This window comes from Bos taurus, chromosome 19 (assembly GCF_002263795.3).
Source record: "Bos taurus isolate L1 Dominette 01449 registration number 42190680 breed Hereford chromosome 19, ARS-UCD2.0, whole genome shotgun sequence".
NCBI classification, from domain to species: domain Eukaryota; kingdom Metazoa; phylum Chordata; class Mammalia; order Artiodactyla; family Bovidae; genus Bos; species Bos taurus.
In genome coordinates this window covers 49,522,865-49,530,718 of record NC_037346.1, presented here as the reverse complement: position 1 = coordinate 49,530,718, position 7,854 = coordinate 49,522,865, and the positions used below count along the sequence as shown (strand labels likewise).

At 47.7% G+C, this 7,854-nt stretch overlaps 1 long non-coding RNA gene across 1 annotated transcript; it reads right to left on the bottom strand.

Annotated features, from left to right (window-relative positions):
• Positions 1-6,986: 6,986 nt before the first annotated feature.
• Positions 6,987-7,815, bottom strand: LOC100848007 (uncharacterized). The gene is made up of 2 exons (XR_238789.5): positions 7,642-7,815; positions 6,987-7,387 (listed from the first exon to the last, which is right to left on the bottom strand). It is a non-coding gene; the product is annotated as an uncharacterized lncRNA (long non-coding RNA).
• Between the last annotated feature and the right edge of the window lie 39 nt (positions 7,816-7,854).

Below are 7,854 nucleotides of genomic sequence, written 5' to 3'. Positions count from 1 at the left end.
CCTGGAGGTCACACCTGAAACTTCCACATCCCAGAGGGTGGCCCAGGAACCTCCCCTGCTCAAAGCCCAATAGCCAAGTAGAAACCGACGTTCCCCCCAACCTACCCCCCCACCAGGCCAGTTTTTCCTGCTTGTCCTGTTTGGGGACTCCAGCCAGAAACCCAATAAGCAGAGGGGAGGGGGCGAGGAGGGGAGGCAAACAAGAGATCCCAGACTGTGCATGGTGCTGGGAGAAGGTGGGGGCAGGGCACCTAAGAGCCTGATGGCGCAGCATTAAGCCCCTGAACACTTGCTCACCTGGTCTCAGGACCTTGCTCACGGCACCTCTTCAGGGTCCTGTGCAGGAGGTACCTACCCCCACCTTTGGAAGCTGGGTGCCCCTGGGCTCACCTCCTTGGGTGGTCTCTTCCCCTATACTTCTCCCCCATATCTCCCCACAGCTCCTCTTCTCCCCAGCTCCAGCTGCTTCCTCTGTTGAAGACTCTGAGGTCACCTCTCTCATGTCACATCCAAAGAAGAGCCCTCCATTCAATCCTGAAACCTCAGGCTTCCTGTTCAGTAAGAGGCCGTGTTATTCTAAATGCTCAGGCCAAATCGCAGTGTCAACTCCGCTTGGCTCTTTCTCACAAATCCCACATCCTTCCTTGATTTCTTCCTGCTCTTAGTTTACAATGTATTCCAAACCCAGCACTCCCCTCACACACTCCCATCACTGCCAAAGAATTGATGCTTTCAAACTGTGATGCTGGAGAAGACTCTTGAGAGTCCCTTGGACTGTAAGGAGATCAAACCAGTCAATCCCAAAGGAAATCAACCCTGAATATTCATTGGAAGGACTGATGCTGAAGCTGAAGCTCCAATCCTTTGGCCACCTGATGTGAAGAACTGATTCATTAGAAAAGACCCTGATGCTGGGAAAGATTGAGGGCAAGAGGAGAAGGGGATGACAGAGGATGAGATGGTTGGATGGCATCACCGACTCAATGGACATGAATTTGAGCAAACTCCAGGAGATGGTGAAGGACAGGGAAGCCTGGCGTGCTCCTTCATAGGGTTGCAAAGAGTCGGATACAACTTAAGCGACTGAATAGCAACATCACACAGCACCACCACCCTGCCTCCCGCTGGTCTAAACTACCTCACCAGGGCCTGGATTAAGGTAAATAGTCTCCCAACCTCTCCTGCTGTCTTCCAGGTTATGACATTCTTCTCTCATCTCACTTAGAATGAAATCCAAAGCTTCAGGATACTCATAACCTGGTTGTCCCCTCTATTCTCACTGCTCTGCAGATACTTTGGGCTCTGACTCTCCTCAGACAAGCACCCATGCCTCAGGGCCTTTGCACGTCCCATCAATCTGTTAGAAAGCTCTTCCCACAGGCATGTGCATGGCCCATCCCACTTAATTTACACCAAAGCTCATCTTACTTGTCTATCATCTGCCTCCTTATAAGAACTGAAGCTCCCAGGGCTCATGGAACAACTTTTCCTCTTGTTTTCCCAGGCCCTGGGGTGATGGCCAGCACATTGGAGATGCTCAGTAACATGAGTTATGGATAAATTAGTGAATGGTCAGGGCCACAGTGTGGGGGTGCTCTGGAGCCTGTGTCCTGCCCGGAGGGATGTGTTCTGAGCCCCCACTCAGCCCTTGCCCGTGCCCAACTATACAGACCACCTGGCTGCTTTCTCTGACCTTTGTATGAGCAGCCCCACCTGCCTTCTTCACAGACCCTCTTTTCTTCCATTCAAACCCTGCTTCTACCTCCTGGCCAAGCTCACCTGATTGTCCTCCACATCACTGCTGTGTCTGGGGTTGGGGGGAGTCTGGAGCAGCTTTGCCAAGGAGCTAGTGTTAAGACAAGTTCAGAGTAGAATTGCATGAACTGGCACCCTTTTCCAAAGGGGGAGGTCTTCCCTGCTGTACCTGGCTCCTAGACACCTGCTGGGTGATTGAGGGGCGGTATTGACCAGGCAGCAGCAAAGTTCCTCATGGGTCCAGCCTTCACTGGGCTTCACTGGGCTTTCCTGGTAGCTTAGCTGGTAAAGAATCCACCTGCAATGCAGGAGAAACCGGTTCAATTCCTGGATCAGGAAGTTCCCTTGGCGAAGGGATAGGCTACCCACTCCAGTACTTCCCTGATGGCTCAGAAAGTAAAGAATCCACCTGCAATGCGGGAGACCTAGGTTCAATCCCTGGGTTGGGAAGATACCCTGGAGGTGGGCATGGCAACCCACTCCAGTATTCCTGCCTGGAAAAATCCCCGTGGACAGAGGAGCCTGGTGGGCTACAGTCCATGGGGTCTCAAAGAGTCGGACACGACTGAGTGACTAAGCACAAGCACAGCACTGATGGAAACGGGCCTCCCGCCATGGGACTGACTGCCTCAGGTGTTCTGTGCGCCCCCTGCCCACTCCTTGCCCCGGTGACTTGCTGTGTTCATCAAGCCGAAAGCAGCGGCCCCATGCACAAAGAGGTATGAGTCCTGGCTGGCAAATGCCAAGAGGGTGCTTCTGCCAGCCTGTGCCTGAGAGTGATGAATCCTGCAGCTCCGAGGACACTGTGCGCTACTTAGGCCACTGACACCGGCTGTGGTGCTTCTGCACAAACGGCATGTTGTGAACACCTCATTACTGTCCAATGGGTTCTCACCCCTCACCGCACCCCAAGATTTCAAGTTCCTGGAGCCTGTTGGCGAGTTCGTGTTTTTCCTCCTGTGCCGGCCGTACTTCCGGGAGGAATACTGTATGGCCCTCGGGGAAGGGGGTTACAATGAAGAGAAAGGAATTTGTGTTTTTATAGCCAGACATCCACCTTGCAACAGGTCCTGTGTGTGTTAATGATCTTGCCTGTCAGGGACCTTGATCCCCCAGAGCTCTAAGGCACTAAGTAACTCACACAGAATTCCATGCACGGCTGCTGACCACACCCCAGTGGTCGGGTGCCTCTGTTAAACCCACTTCTAATTCCAGGCTCGGGGCATTTTGCTAAAGCCAGGTGTTGGAGTCCAAAGCCTTTCCTGATGAAGCTCATTGCAAGAGAAACAGACAACACAAACCAATAAACCGCAAAACAGCCAGACACAGCTAAGATCTGTAGCACAGAAAGAACGCAGGGGGCCTCCCCGGCCTTTGAGTGAGTCTGAGCTGGGGTTTGCTCTTTCCTCTGCTGCCACCCAGCGCCCCCAAAGAGAGGCTGACCAGAAACCACACCAGTTTCCTTTAGCCTCAGCTCAACAATTTTGGGGAGGGCAAGTAACCCTTTGAGAATCTTCTTAAATGTGGGGAAATCACACAGGAAAATGCACATGCCCAAGTTTTTGAAAACACTTGTAGGGGTATGCCAAGGATGCTAGATAAAGAACTCCCTTTTCAGAATTTAAATTTGAAATCAGGAGTGCTGTTTGTACTCTATGGCCATCAAATCCTTGATTTCCTGAGGTCCAGGTGTGAAGAGCAAAACATTGCAACTGAAGGCACCTGGAATCAGGATGTGTTCAGAGGGTTACAAAGCAGCCTGGACTGGGACCACAACAGAAATCCAAGAACAGATCCCTGATTCTATAAAAACATACTTGATGTATTGGAGAGACTTGAAATCCACGGGAGAAAGGGCAGATGACTTTACAGCGTCGGGATAAGTTTTTGCTAGTTCGGCTTTAATTGAAGAAAGTAGGGAAAACCACTAGACCATTCAGGTATGACCTAAATCAAATCCCTTATGATTATACAGTGGAAGTGAGAAATAGATTCAAGGGCCTAGATCTGATAGGTAGAGTGCCTGATGAACTATGGAATGAGGTTCGTGACATTGTACAGGAGACAGGGATCAAGACCATCCCCATGGAAAAGAAATGCAAAAAAGCAAAATGGCTGTCTGGGGAGGCCTTACAAATAGCTGTGAAAGGAAGAGAAGCAAAAAGCAAAGGAGAAAGGAAAGATATAAACATCTGAATGCAGAGTTCCAAAGAATAGCAAGAAGAGATAAGAAAGCCGTCCTCAGCGATCAGTGCAAAGAAATAGAGGAAAACAACAGAATGGGAAAGACTAGAGATCTCTTCAAGAAAATTAGAGATACCAAAGGAACATTTCATGCAAAGATGGGCTCGATAAAGGACAGAAATCAAGAATACACAGAAGAACTGTACAAAAAAGATCTTCATGACCCAGATAATCACGATGATATGATCACTCATCTAGAGCCAGACATCTTGGAATGTGAAGTCAAGTGGGCCTTAGAAAGCATCACTGCGAACAAAGCTAGTGGAGGTGATGGAATTCCAGTTGAGCTCTTTCAAATCCTGAAAGATGATGCTGTGAAAGTGCTGCACTCAATATGCCAGCAAATTTGGATAACTCAGCAGTGGCCACAGGACTGGAAAAGGTCAGTTTTCATTCCAATCCCAAAGAAAGGCAATGCCAAAGAATGCTCAAACTACCGCACAATTGCACTCATCTCACATGCTAGTAAAGTAATGCTCAAAATTCTCCAAGCCAGGCCTCAGCAATATGTGAACCGTGAACTTCCTGATGTTCAAGCTGGTTTTAGAAAAGGCAGAGGAACCAGAGATCAAATTGCCAACATCCGCTGGATCATGGAAAAAGCAAGAGAGTTCCAGAAAAACATCTATTTCTGCTTTATTGACTATGCCAAAGCCTTTGACTGCGTGGATCACAATAAACTGTGGAAAATTCCGAAAGAGATGGGAATACCAGACCACGTGACCTGCCTCTTGAGAAATCTGTATGCAGGTCAGGAAGCAACAGTTAGAACTGGACATGGAACAACAGACTGGTTCCAAATAGGAAAAGGAGTACGTCAAAGCTGTATATTGTCACCCTGCTTATTTAACTTATATGCAGAGTACATCATGAGAAACGCTGGACTGGAAGAAACACAAGCTGGAATCAAGATTGCCGGGAGAAATATCAATAACCTCAGATATGCAGATGACACCACCCTTAGGGCAAAAAGTGAAGAGGAACTCAAAAGCCTCTTGATGAAAGTGAAAGTGGAGAGTGAAAAAGTTGGCTTAAAGCTCAACATTCAGAAAACGAAGATTATGACATCCGGTCCCATCAGTTCATGGGAAATAGATGGGGAAACAGTGGAAACAGTGTCAGACTTTACTTTTTTGGGCTCCAAAATCACTGCAGATGGTGACTGCAGCCATGAAATTAAAAGATGCTTACTCCCTGGAAGGAAAGTTATGTCCAACCTAGACAGCATATTCAAAAGCAGAGACATTACTTTGCCAACAAAGGTCCATCTAGTTAAGGCTATGGTTTTTCCTGTGGTCATGTATGGATGTGAGAGTTGGACTGTGAAGAAAGCTGAGCACCGAAGAATTGATGCTTTTGAACTGTGGTGTTGGAGAAGACTCTTGAGAGTCCCTTGGACTGCAAGGAGATCCAACCAGTCCATTCTGAAGGAGATCAGCCCTGGGTGTTCTTTGGAAGGAATGATGCTGAAGCTGAAACTCCAGTACTTTGGCCACCTCATGCGAAGAGTTGACTGATTGGAAAAGACTCTGATGCTGGGAGGGATTGGGGGCAGGAGGAGAAGGGGACGACAGAGGAAGAGATGGCTGGATGGCATCACTGACTCGATGGACATGAGTCTGAGTGAACTCCGGGAGTTGGTGATGGACAGGGAGGCCTGGCCTGCTGTGATTTATGGGGTCGCGGAGTCGGACACGACTGAGCGACTGAACTGAACTGAGTTCGGCTTTTCCTCCTTAACAAACTAACCCAAATCTTAGTGGCTTAATGCAGTCATTTATTTGCTCACGATTCTGTGGGTAGACAATTGGGGCTTGCTCAACAGGACAGTGATTTTGCTGACTTCTTCTGAGCTCACCTGAGCATCTTAGCAATTGGCACGTTCCCTTTTTCTCATCAGTAAAGTGCCAGGATTGACTGACTGCACTACACTCTCCCATTTTTTTCATCTTGCTAGTGTCACTCATGGCATACCATATTCTGTATCTTATACCAGTTTTGCTATTTGTGAAGTTGTTTGTGATCAGCTTTGAAGCATCACCTGATTCTATGCCCTATGCCTAACTTTGTGAGTATATGTAATGCTTGCCATATGACCTTTCTATAAATTGCAAAGTATGTATTTTAAAAACTTTTTATGACACAGCAGTAATTCTAATTCATGGCAGAAAATTTGGGAAATATGGAAAAACATAAGATAAAAAAATGCAGATGACACCACCCTTACGGCAGAAAGTGAAGAGGAACTAAAAAGCCTTTTGATGAAAGTAAGAGAATGAAAAAGAATGAAAAAGTTGGCTTAAAGTTCAACATTCAGAAAACTAAGATCATGGCATCTGGTCTCATCACTTCATGGGAAATAGATGGGGAAACAGTGGAAATAGTGTCAGACTTCATTTTGGGGGGCTCCAAAATCACTGCAGATGGTGGTTGCAGCCATGAAATTAAAAGACGCTTACTCCTTGGAAGGGAAGTTATGACCAACCTAGATAGCATATTCAAAAGCAGAGACGTTACTTTGCCAACAAAGGTCCATTTAGTCAAGACTATGGTTTTTCCAGTGGTCATGTATGGATGTGAGAGTTGGACTGTGAAGAAAGCTGAGTGACGAAGAATTGATGCTTTTGAACTGTGGTGTTGGAGAAGACTCTTGAGAGTCCCTTGGACTGCAAGGAGATCCAACCAGCCCATCCTAAAGGAGATCAGTCCTGGGTGTTCATTGGAAGGACTGATGCTGAAGCTGAAACTCCAATACTTTGGCCACCTCATGTGAAGAGCTGACTCACTGGAAAAGACCCTGATGCTGGGAGGGATTGGGGGCAGGAGGAGAAGGGGACGACAGAGGATGAGATGGCTGGATGGCATCACTGACTCGATGGACATGAGTTTGGGTAAACTCCAGGAGTTAGGGATGGACAGGGAGGCCTGGTGAGCTGCAATTCATGGGATCACAAAGAGTCGGACACGACTGAGCGACTGAACTGAACTGAAGATAAAAAACATTTTTAAGCCCATAATCCCTGCAGCCCAAAATAGTATTTCTTCCTGGTATTTTTTTCTATATGTACTTTTTCTGCATTTTTCAAAATTTGTACAATGAACATGCTGTCACATTTGTAATCAGAAAACAAACATTCGCAGTTACAATAGGGATCTATCATGCTCTTTGGCCAGAGAGAGAAAATGAGAAAATAAACAGCAGGACAGGACTCCCCACTGTTACTGCTGCAAAGGCCCTGACACTGGGACTTGATTGTTTTCAGGAGCTGAAGTACTTCGTGGATCTCTTCCGCGCCACATATTCTTTACTCAGCATTCCAGGCTGCCTGAGCTCTTGGCAGATTAAAAACAAACTCAGTCGACCTCTGGATGGCTTTTGAAGTATCTGCTGAGAAATGCCAAAAGTGACGTTCACTCATTAATGTTATCTAATACCCAGCTCCTCCTTCCATTGTCCCCGATTCTCAAAAATATCTTTTTACAATTTGTTAGAAACAGTATCCAAAGAACCACAGCGTCCTCTAACGTCTGTAAAGTTTCTACTTTGTCTTTTCTTCCCAGGGCCCGTTCAATTGAGCGCGGTAAGGCCGCTGTCAAGCGCACACCAATCCCCAGAAGCGGAGCGCGGGCCAGACCCCATACCTCGGATGCAAGCTTCTGCCTCCACTGGGAGCATCGCCAAAGTGAGTGGGCTTCGGCGGTTACCATGGAGATTCTGGCTTGCGGCCCTGGTTGGCTGAGACGCCTCCGACACCGCCCCCCGTGCTCAGCTCAGGGAGAGAGGAAAGCAGAAGCGGAGATTTCACAGGGACTTCTGGGAAAGGGAAGTCCCTGAGAACGGAAACGGAAGCGGCT